Here is a 12,683-nt window from a genome sequence, read left to right on the forward strand (position 1 = left end):
TATATTTTCTTATTTAAAAAGAAAACAGTTTTCAAAGAATGTCATATTGCGTTAGGCTCACATAAAAGAAATCCTGGTGCTGACTATAATAATGATGAGGATGACACCTGGAAATTTTTGTGTATGTCTACTCACTCTGTGCCAGACCCTGATGCAAAGTCTTTTATCAAAAGCTCTCACTTCATTCCCAAAGCTGCAGAGAGGAGGGGTCGCTCTCATTGCCATGTTTTACAGACCCGGAAACTGTCCCATGGAAAGAACTTTCCTGAAGTTCTCCAAGCAAGAAGTGATGTTGCTGACCCTGGAGTGCAGGATGGGCTGACTCCAAGGTCTTTTTCATCACCACTGTGTTCTGTGGGTCTTTAACCACACAATGCAGCTAACATATGCAAGCCTAGAGTAGGGAATTTCTTTTTTAAGACATGGACATGAACATACAAGTGAGGATTCAACACTGCCCTTGAGAAGCTGGATAGATGGATGAAATCCAGAAACCTGTTTCTAGTTCATGAATACCTTGCATCTTATTGCCTTCCCTTACACACTGTAACATGTGAACGAGTGGATTAGTGAAGCCTCTTCCAGCCCCACATTCTATGAATCTGTATAAGGATATTATTCACTTTGTTCTGATGGACAAACCCATTGCCTGGCTTTTCTCTTCACAACCACCCACCATGGCGCTTCTTTACACCCATGCCTCTGACCCTGCGGCAGCCCACCTCACTCAGTGTTTTGAAACATGTTAAATACCAGGCAAAAAAACTCAGGCTGGATGGTGGGGGAAAAAGCAGTATTTTGTTCCCCTGGACATACAAATAAAATACAAAAAACATAGCCCTGAAGAGAAATCAGACAAGGCCTTCATATATCAAAGGATAAATGGTAACAACGCATTCAGAAGCTCTGATAAATATAGGCCTGAGAGGACATATTGAAATGGAATGTTTACTGGCCTCGGGATGGCCAACCAACTTTGTGGTGGGAGATATACTGCAGAGTAAGAAGGGGTGTAGGCTCTGCGATCACACTTGCTGGTTCTGCCATACATTATCTCCCTCTGCACCACTGATTGATGCCTCACTTTCTTCACCAATCAAAGGAGAAGCATGGTTCAAAATTCTCATAGGGTTATCATGGGGCTTAATAATAATATAAAGAGTTTATTCCAGTGTTATAAATATAGTACAGGCTTAGCTTTGCTTCCATTATTCTGATAACAACAACAAAAAATCTTGTGTCTTAAAATTATCTGTGTGTGTGTGAGTAGTAATTTCAGCTATCACTCTATTCTCAGTTCTAGGAGTTGTTATTCTTTTTGAAAAACAATTACACGTGTTTACAAATTCATGGACCTAGAGGTCAGACATTCAATTCCCAGTCAGGGTTGAGGCTCGACCCCCAGTAGGGGGCGTGCAGGAGGCAGCTGATGTATATTTCTCATCAATATTTCTATCTCTCCCTCTCCCTTCCTCTCTCTCTAAAATCAATAAAAGCATATTTAAAAAAAAGAAAAACAATTACACACAAAACAGCAATTAGATATGACTATTTCACCCAAAATGTTTCCCCTCCCCCTCTTTGAAAGTACCTGAGAGGTATAAAACAAAAGTCATGATATAATGCTAAATTCTTTAGTCTCTTACAAGTTGCCTATAATTTTCCAGGTTCTTTCAGAATTCCAATGTCTTTCCTTCTACATTAGGAGAAGAAATATAGTAGCCTAACCACCAGACATTAGTCCACAAAAGATTATAAATCCTGTGAGTTAAAAATCAAAATCTACTCAGCTTCATGAGATACACAATTGATTTTCCTTTTCAGATCAGTAGGTGAAGCTGAAATTGGTTGATTGCAGTCACTTTAGTGTAATTTACCAACAAGCAACAAATTGCCCATCAGATATAGAAGCCAGTAATTGGGTTCATATAATAAATTTATAAAATATTAGGCTGTATTTAAACATGTGAGTTTTGTTACCACAAATTCTTCCTGACCATTCTACTTACATCAAACCACATCCTTAGGAGGAAAGTTATCACAGAATATGAAAGAAGGAAGGGGCTCAGAGGCAACTTGTAGAAAACCCTAAATTTTATATCTGGAGTGATTAAGACTCAATGAGGATTGGACACTTGCCCAAAGTTGCCTGGTTAATTATGGTAGAGTTATAAATTGACTCTAGTTCTGATTCTCAGTCCGATACCTATATTTACTTATTTTCTTGTTGCTATATTCAACTGAGAAATCTGGAAATTACAGTGTATGCACTCTAGTTTTTTATGTCCATTTAGAGTTGAAAAAAACTGATTGTTATGTTTATTGTTTTGAGCTCAGGAACAGAGAGATGAGGTGAGAGCAAAAAGTGTGGGAAAAGTTATCCTATCTAATAAAGAGGGAATATGCTAATTGACTGCCACACCCTCAAAGATGGTGGCGCCAACAGCCACAAGATGGTGGCGTCCAGTCCCCTCAGCCCCGCCAGGGCGACAGCACGCAACACTGCCGGGCCTTCCCCCAGGCAGGTCTAGCTGCTCCAAGTGCCTGCCTCTGGAGTCCCCCAGTCCCCTTGGCCCCCCAGCTTCTCAGGGCGGCCCAAGGCACAGGCAACCCTCGGATGTCAGCTTCCCAGCCACCCAGGGCTGCCAGAGGCTCAGGTAACCAAGGCCGGCCAAGGCTTGAGCTGCCAGCAGTGGCAGCAGTAGAGGTGTGATGGTGGCATCGCCTTCCCCTGATCGCCGGGTTGCCTCCTGCCCCTGAGGGCTCCCAGACTGTGAGAGGAGGCAAGCCGGGCTGAGGTACCCCACTCCAGTGCATTAATTTTCATGCACCGGGCCTCTAGTTGGTAGATAAAATGTTTCTCTGATGAAATACATGTGACACATTTCAATAATACTGCACAATGAACATTGACAAAAGACTAGCAAATCTGGAAATGGATATACTGTATGTGTGTATACATATATATTTACCTACAGTAGAAAGATGAATATTGCAATATTGCATCATTTCAAATCACTCAGATCTATTGGTGGAGTGTGGCAGGCAGGAATGTCTAACCCCAATTTGTTTTCATTTGTATAGCATGATTTAACAACCTGATATTTGTGTTGTCTTACTCCAGGTGTAAAAGAAACATCCTCTTCAGAAATCCAGAAGACTTCTTTAACTTCTTCAGGTTTTCAGAAAGATCAGGACTGTCAGAGACCTTTTGATAAGGTAGGTTCTGAGTACCACTCATCTGTTTTCTTGGGGCTTCCCTTCCAGTTGTCCAAGTTCAGAAAAAAAAAAAAAAAGGCTTATTAAGTCAAAACAACAGACACATGGAGAGCCAGATATGACTTTTATTAGCAATACAGTTACTATCTGAGGATACTGTTTCAGTCTTTGGCAAAAAATAGGCTTCTTGACATTTAACCCCAGGCTTAGGTAGATTTACCCATCTGGTCTGGGCAACTGCAGGCTTCCCCCACATGGCAGCCTACCTTGTAAAATGTCCCGTGTGGAGCAGCAGGCTTGACTATATCTCTAAATAGCCTGCCCTCAAGATGAAGGTGAAGGGAATGGGTTAAACCACTCCTAACAAAACCTTGCTCCCACGTTCACCAGTCAGATACATAACTCTAATGGCGAGAGTAAAAAGAGCAAAAACAGGCCAGGCCAGGTAATATAATGGAGTGTCCTTCACATGGAAAAAAAATAACCCCAGTAGGGAATAAGCATTCTTTCCTAAATCACTGAAGAATAGGAGAGCTGCCAACAAGAAGGGCTGCATCAGGGTTCTCTTAACCTGGTAGCACGTTGACAGGATTCCTCCTGGTGATGGAGGCAGCCACTGAGGCGGGACTTCTGCTGCTTTAGGACATAAGCTAGTTCTAGGCAGATTCCTCCTGGGTAACGGGGGCAGCCACAGCGCTGGGACTTCTCCCGCTTTAGGACATAAGCCAGATTCTAGACAGAACTTTTTAACCAACTGCGTGTTACAAGTTATGTGTTTTTAGAGTCACAATGAACATGTTGTCATTATTGTCATAGAGCAGATATATGGGAGACTGCTAGGGTTTGTGATGAGAGCTGTTTTTAGAAACCATTAGATACAGTATTTCTTTCTTTTTTATTGGATTTATCAGGATGCATTGATTCATACAAGTATATAGGTTTCAGGTGTACATTCCTGTAATACATCATCCGTATATTGTGTTGTGTTCACCACCGAAGTCAAGTCTCCTTCAATCACCATTTATTCCCCCTTTACGCTTTCTACCCCTCCCCATCTGGTAATCGCCATACTGTTGTTTGTATCTATGAACTTTTGCATGCATGGACCTGGAGAGCATTATGCTTACTTAGTGAAATAAGTCAGTCAGAGAAAAACAAGTACCATATGATTTCACTCATGTGGAATCTAATGAAGAAAATAAACTAACAAGCAAAATAGAAACAGACTCCAAGACAGAGAACAGACTGACAGCTGTCAGAGGGGAGGAAGGATGGGAGGCTGGGTGAAAAATGTGAAGGGATTAAGAAAAAAACACACATCATAGATAGAGTAATTTTTTAACTCTCGGGCATGCTATCATATTATTTTGTACAGGGAATAGTTATTTAGGTGGTAAGTGAGCTTAGCGAACTCCTCAGTGTCATTGTCTCAATGGGAATTTGTAATTGTAATTTAATAAATTATCTATGTCACTTGGATTTATTTGTTGGCAAAAATAAAACCAAGGAAAGAAAACATATTAAATGTATAGAAAAAAGAACTTTAAGCTTGAAGAAACATAAAATAATAGACTTGGTATGGAACTGTGAACCAAGCCAAGCATATGTAGCTGGCCTTAGGGGCAGCACCCACTTCCTATCTTCAATTGAATGATGCCTCTAGAATAAATGAACTCTGCTCCTTTCATATGTGTGTCTCATCATCTGAGATTCAAGATCATGCAAGAAAAAAGAAGTGTTTTATTTTAATCATTTGATGTGGTCAGACTTTGGTGATTTGCTCTCCCCTTGGTTATACTAAAGTAGCAAAGGGAAAAAAATATAATGAATTGGGAAATTCAGTCTTCTGTAATGGAAGAGAAATCATCTGGATTTACCACTCGCCATGAATACCTACCATGGGGAAGAATCAATCATCAACCATGAGACAGAGTTATCATCAGAAAGGAGGGCTCTATATTTGATATTATTTAATACTCACTACCTTGTTATTTATATGATATATCACCTATTAACACCAAGTGATCCACAAATATGTGTGGATTACAGTGACATTTAGAGTGTTGGTTATTAGCAAAGGTCTCTTGTCTCTATGTCAAGGTGCTGCTAAATAGATCAATTTTAAAAAATGGACACTCAAATCTTACACTCCTGCAAGTTATTATGTTAGCTAGAAAGTACGATTAAATCTATAAAGGTCCTGATCTCATCTTGTGTTCACTTTGAAAGAAAGAGACTATCCCTTGTCACTCAACCTCTGCCCCTGCCTGGAATGTGGACGACTTCAGGTATTCAAAATTGGAGCCCGATTTCTCCCATCTATTCCCTTCAAGTATGGAATGGAAACACTTTAGACTTGAAATATACGCCTAGCTACCAGTATTGTCATCTTGGTAATAAGGGCCTAAAACTATGCTGGAACTAATGAAGCCATAGAAGAGGAATGGAAAGGAAAATACAGTCATTAGGAGGTGATCTCAGGAAGCAGCATGTCGAGTGGATCAGAGACATTTAGTGCCTAGACTGGAGACGATCTGGAAGGGTTTGGGAGTCAGGGAGTATGACCACAAATGCACAAAATGGGGAGCTTGCTTGGCATGCCTACTTTTGCCAGGGAGGTATGAATTAGAGAGAAATGGGACAAATATGTGATCTGTTTTCAGCTCTAGAATTTGGGGTCATGGCTTTCTTCTGCTAGGACACCAGACTAGGTACCCAGCTACAATTAGATCCTTGGAAAAGTAACTAGTCCCCAAAGAGAAATCAACTAGTCCCCAGATGAAAAATATTATACTGAAAGAGAGAAGAGGTGTAGTAAGGAGATAAAAAGACTGGGACTTCCTTGGGGAACAAAACCTAATAATCTTTCATAAAACAAAGACTTTTAAAGCGGGATGGTGTGGTCCCAGGTCAATCAACCAAAGATGTGCTCATTGTTGCTATTTAGTGAATTTTAGTTGATGACATGGTTGGATAACTAATTAATTATGAATATATGAGCCTATTTTCCCAAACATACATGTTTGCTTTTTATATCAGAACTAGAGGCCTGGTGCACGAAATTCATGCACTGAGGGGGGGGCAGTTCCCTCAGCCTGGCCTGCCCCTCTCGCAATTCCAATTCGTGATCCCTTGCTGCTTATCGCCGGACTGCTCACTCCTTACCGCTCAGTTTGCTGCTCCTTAGCGCTGCCGTCGAAGCAGAAGAGGCTCCCACCATCACCACTGTGCTCACCAGCCATGAGCCCGGCTTCTGGCTGAGTGGTGCTTTCCATGAGAGCACACTCACCACCGGGGGCAGCTCCTGCATTGAGCATCTTCCCCCTGGTGATCAGTGTGCATCATAGCAACCGGTCATTCTGGTCGTTCCACCTTAACGGTCGCTTAAGCTTTTATTATAGAGATGAGTTCATGACAATTTGTCTCTTTTCTCTTATACTCAAACCTTTACAACATCGTTTTTAGAATATTAGGAAACCAAAATAAAAAATAAAGAAATAACACGGGTAATAAGAGTAAGCTATGTCCACCCCTGATAGATCTTTCCTAAAGAATTTTTTCTCAAAAGTTCAAAGCTATCTGAGTCCTGGGCATCAACAAATGACAGCAACATAAAGGCAGATCATAGCAGAAAACATTCTAACTTTAATTGTGTTTGGCATGTTATAAAGTTTCTAAGCATATTTAGAATCAGCTAGTAAAAGGAATGGAGAACAGGTTCTAGAGGAATGTTTGCATATCTAGGGAAATTTTCCATGAACCTTTAGCAAAAGTGTATTAACATCTTAAGAGAGATCAGCATCTCCACCCTCCTTTGATGAACTATCACAGCTCTTCCCCTTCTGTTGTGTGTAAGCCATGGCATGCGGATTTTTGTCCCATTTGGAATTGTTATCCTAATATGAATGGGCTCTATCAGTACTTAAGTTTATTTCTGACTTCTTGCTAAAGGGACTGAGAATTATTGCCTTGTGAGGGGTGATTAAATGAACAGAGAAACAGAGTGGAACGTGTGAGGTTCCAAATTGCCTTGTTGGTTGGGTCTGTGGTTTGTATATAAAAGGCAGACATCTACATGGTTAAATTGCAGTGGCTGTTCCTTTATGATTGACATTTTTATTTAGGAACAGATAGAATTCCACTTATTTCTGGAAATATATCTATAAATTAGATCCCCCAGTGTGTAAAATGAGGTAGGTAATTTCAAGTGAAACAATATTATTGCCCCAATCTAAAAAGAACTAAAGGGACAGTTGCTATTATCACATCCATGGGAATTTTTGATAAAAAATAGATATAGCTTTTTCCAGTTCGGGTTGTCTCTGAAATGTAGCTATATTGGTAGTGACTGAAATAGTTATTAGATCTGATTCATAGAGTTCTTGGTAATAGAAAAAAAACATGCCACATTCCCATGACTCAGGCCCTGGTTAACAATCCTTTGTACCATAAATCTGATGTGGCTCTAGTCAGGGACATCTCCAGCCCTATGGAATGCTTCCTCCTCACTCTTTAAATTAAAAATTGAATTAAAACACCCAGTAGTGGCAAGCGTATAAAGAAAGAGCATTTTTTAAAACTGCCTTTGAGAGAGTATAACATGGTATAATGCTTTCGGAAAGCAATGTGGTGTGCTATCAAAAAATCTTTTGAATGTGTCTTTCCCCTGACTTAACATTTCCTTTTCTAAGATTTATCTTGAAGAAATCATTAGACAAATGAGTAAAGATATATGTATATGGCTAATCATGGGAGCATTGTAAACAGTTACAACATATGAGAAAACTTAAATACCTGAAAATAAAGGACTTGCTCTAATGTGGCCTATTGATGTAATAAAACATCATGCAGTAATGATGCTATGCTCTGTTTGTACACATGTGGAAATATATTTACAAGATGTTATTAATTTAAAGACCTGGTTGTAGAAAATTGGGTACATATAATAGCAATAATTTATATATTACATACTAGAGGCCCAATGCACGGAATTCATGCAAGAGTTGGCCTTCCTTCCCCCCTGCTGCCGGCACTGGCTTCCCTCTGGCGCCTGGGACCTGGGCTTCCCTCGCAACCCTGGCTTCATCCAGAAGGTCATCCAGAAGGATGTCCGGTCTAATTAGCATATTACACTTTTATTATTATAGATAGTATGCACTGGTTTGTGTAGAAAATATATGAGTCATGGAATTATGGATTATTCTTTTTATATATTCTATTTAAAAAAAGAAATAAATAGATATGTAAGTCTATAAATTGAGAAAATAAAATAAATCACAAACTAAAAGTTCTTTAAAGGACAATAGATAAGCCTCTAGCTTCCTTAAAAGCCACACCCAATACTACCTCTTTCTTATCCATGCTGTTTTCACTCCAGAAGCAGGCCTTGAAAGAGATGGATCTGTGGACTGATGATGTTTTTCTGGGAATGGGACTGAGCTATGACTCCTCTTGTCCTAGTTTATAACAGTAATACTATCTCCTGCCTGCTGTTATAAGTCATAGAACTGAAGGGCCAGGACTTCGAAATAATATGGTAAAAAGTATGGGGGAAGGGCTCAACACTAATAGAAATTAAAGCAGTTGATCATTATTTTAATCCTCACTTGAGGATATTTTTCCATTGATTTTTAAAGAGAGTGGAGGAGAGAGACAAAGACAGAGAGAAACATCGATGTGAGAGAAACACATCGATTGGTTGCCTCCTGTACGAGCCCCGACCAGGGCCTGGGCCAGGGAGGAGCCTGCAACCAAGGTGCCCTTGATCGGAACCCAACCCAGAATCCTTGGGACCACAGGCCAATTCTCTATCCACTGAGCCAAACCAGCTAGGGCCGGTTGATCATTTTTAAATAGGACTACACAAGAAGAATGGCAGATATAATTTTCAATCCCAGGGCAAGGGATTGAAAAGAAACATTGAAGATAGTTGAAAAGGAAAGACAATAATATATGTGCTTCTCAGCAACAAAGCCAGAATTACTTTTGGTGTGGTAGGTGCTTGGGGCTCACAATGATGACTGACAGCCTCCTAAGTCTGCTATCCTGTAATGTGCAAAAGAAAGGGTGTAGGGAAGGGGCCGGGGTATTACTTGGGAGACCTTGAGCCATTCATTGTACAGCTATTATCAGGGCTTTAGAAGCTACTAAATCCTGAAGTCAATGCCCTTCAGGCTAAGTCCCCTACCCTTTCACTCAGACTTTTTAAAGGTCTGTCAGAGAATTTATTTTTCATGTATTTATTTTTCAGTTACAGTTGACATTCAATATTATATTAGTTGCAGGTGTACAGCACAGTGGTTAGGCATTTATCTAGTAACTTATGAATTGGTCCCCCGTAAGACCTGCCCCCACCTAACACCATATATAGTTATTATAGTGTTATTGACTATATTCCTCATGTTGTACTTTACATCCCTGTGACTAATCTGTAACTATAAATGTGTACTTCTTATTCCCTTCATCTTTGTCCTCCAGCCCCCCAACCCTTCTCTCATCTGACAAACACCAGTTTGTTCTCTGTATCTATGAGTTTGTTTCTGCTTTGATTGTTCTCATTTATTTATTTATTTATTTACTAGAAGCCCGATGCACAAAGATTCGTGCAAGAATGGGCCTTCCTTCCCCTAGCTGCCAGCACCGCCTTTGCTCCAACCCGGAGCTGCCTTTCCGCTTTCCCACACTGCCCAGAGGCCCGGAGCAGCTGGGGTGGTGCGGAATGCCTGCATCGTCGCCATGGCGATGACACAAGCGTCCCAACCCACCCCCGGCCGCTCGGTGTCTGCATATGCAAATTAGCCCACCATCTTTGTTGGGTTAATTTGTATACTCACTCCTGATTGGCTGGTGGGCATTGCGAAGGTACAGTCAGTTAGCATGTTACTCTTTTATTAGGTAGATTTATTTTAGATTCCAGGTTATTGACTTCACCCCTTGTCCTAGAATATTGGGACTATCCCATACTGTACCCATGGAAGAGTTCATGTCCCAGAGGAAAAGAATGGGTCCTTGACACCTAATGCTAGGACGGAAGCAACCCTGTAGCTCTAGGTTCCCTGGAAATTGCTTCTCACTTAGCATTCTTAGATGCATCCATGTTCGTGCCATGAAAGCTTAGGAATGTCTGTTTTTTAAGAGGTTTGGAATTGATCTGTTTGTGGAGGAGTCGACTTATCCCAGTCTTTTTGTTATTACTATTATCATTAAAATAATGGCAGGTAACAGTAACAGAGGAAGAACTTCCTACGCATATAATTGGACCTAAGCCTCTTCTCAGTGAATTATCTCAGTAAATCCTCACAGCATCCTTCCTACCTTCACATGAAAGATAAAGGCATTGAAGGGGAAAAAGTTAAGTAATTTGTTTGAGGTCATTCAAATAGAAAGGAGGTGGGCATGGGATTAAAATCTACACAGTGTGATTTAAATATTGTTAAAAATGGGTAGTGCTTCTGACTCCGTGTGAAACAGAATACATTATAATGTTTATTTATGATGACTTGTTTAAAGTAACAATGATCATTTTAAAAGACTGACATCAATATAGTCAAACAAGATGCTCACAGGACTCAGAATTTCAACTTTTCATATTTTTTTTTAATAACAAAAGAAGAAAGTGAGTGAGGAATTCCTTTGTTCATCTTTAGATTTCCCCTTTTGCCCTAACCAAGGGACACATCCATGGTAAATAACAAGATATGAATGAACTCCATACTTTTAAAAGGGAAAGACATCCACAAGAATATAGCACCTGGTCATAGTATCGTATCTGAATGGGGAAAGGCACGCTCTAAGTATGTTTCACATGCTTTCCAAATGTGTGCCAAATACTAAGCATGTTGTATTTAGCACACATTTGGAAAGCAGGTGAAATGAAAATTACCTGCTAAGTATCAGCTGTGCCATGGCTATTTTAGCTGAGAATGCTTAAGAATAAAATAGACAGGCTATTTGCAGTTCTATTAGTACGTGATCTTGTTTTCTCTCTATGCGAGCTATTCCTTTAAGAATGTCACTGTCATCATTGAGCACTCGCTCAGTCATTCAATAAATGTTTATGAACATGTACACCTACCACAGAGCTAGGCATTGGGGTTACCCAGGTGAACAAATGTCCTCTTCAGTGGAGGGAAGCAGGGACACTCCCCAGAAGCTTAATATCTTAATAGTGTATGGTAGTGATGAGAGGAACAGATGCACATTAACATAAAGATATATATGCTTGCCCACATATACGCATATGCCGTCTTGCCATGCTGCAGGAGGGAAATATCAATCACACTGAAGATATTAACAGAATGTCTGGGTGGCTTCCGCCTCGATGGCAGAAGATTTCATGGATGAGTAGTTTTGAAAAGTTTGGGTAAAAAAAAAATGACAGAATAAAATATGGTGGCACAGAATATGGAGACGTTTCCTGTTTTGACACAAAGGATCTGAGGAGATCTCAGTTTCGTTAAGGATGATAATTTGAATTAGGAAACAGGTCAGTTGAACCCTTTACTGGAGGATTCAATATCAGAATTGATGTAAATGATTTTCAGCATATTTCTGAGTCTAAATGAAGCAAAACAAAATGCCCCCTTCAGATCCTTTCTTTGGAGTCTGCAGTCTTTTATATGATACTAGAGGCCCAGTAGAAAAAATTTGTGCACTCAGGGGTGTCCCTTAGCCTGGCCTGAACCCTCTCACAGTCCAGGAGCCCTCAGGGAATGTCCAACTGATGGCTTAGGCCCACTCCTCACGGGGAGCAGGCCTAAGCCAGCATTCGGACATCCTTAGCGCTGCTGTGGAGGCGGGAGAGGCTCCCACCACCGTCACTGTGCTTGCCAGCTGTGAGCCTGGCTTCTGGCTGAGCAGTGCTCCCCCTGTGGGAGAACACTGACCACCAGGGGGCAGCTCCTGCATTGAGCATCTGCCCCCTGGTGGTCAGTGTACATCATAGCAATCGGTCGTTCTTCCCTTGGGCCAAAACTGGCTCTCCGACATTCCCCGAGGGGTCCCAGATTGTGAGAGGGCACAGGCCAGGTTGAGGGACCCCACCGGTGCATGATTGGGCTGGGGAGAGACGTGGGAGGTTGGCCAGCTGGGGAGGGACTGAGGGAAGGCTCCAGGGCATGTCCAGCCCATCTCACTCAGTCCCTATCTGCTGGACCCCAGCAGCAAGCTAACCTACCAGTTGGAGCATCTGCCCCCTTGTGGTCAGTGCATGTCATAGCGACTGGTTGACCAGTCAACTGTCTGCCCCTTGGTGGTCAGTGTACATCATAGCAAGCAGTTGAGCAGCCTTAGCATATCGATAGCATATTACGCTTTGATTGGTTGAATGGCCAACTGGATGACCGGACACTTAGCTTATTAGGCTTTTATTATATAGGATGGTATGTAATTATTGTACTTAACTCATAAGTAAATGCAAACCAAAATCCTTTTGAAAGCTCTGGCTTTAGGTTAAACTGGGTGAA

The 12,683-nt window shown here is 41.1% G+C and overlaps 1 protein-coding gene across 13 annotated transcripts in view; it reads left to right on the forward strand.

The window, feature by feature from the left end:
* LRRC4C (leucine rich repeat containing 4C) overlaps positions 1–12,683 on the forward strand; it is a 1,012,843-nt gene that overhangs the window by 829,124 nt on the left and 171,036 nt on the right. For all 13 annotated transcript variants that reach the window (XM_080642544.1, XM_080642555.1, XM_080642549.1 and 10 more), the window contains one exon: positions 3,125–3,219. The gene's annotated coding sequence lies outside the window, so the exon portion shown is untranslated. The remainder of the gene's footprint in view (positions 1–3,124; positions 3,220–12,683) is intronic.

The sequence above is a fragment of the Plecotus auritus genome, assembly GCF_963455305.1.
Source record: "Plecotus auritus genome assembly, chromosome: 9".
Taxonomy (NCBI): Eukaryota; Metazoa; Chordata; class Mammalia; order Chiroptera; family Vespertilionidae; genus Plecotus; species Plecotus auritus.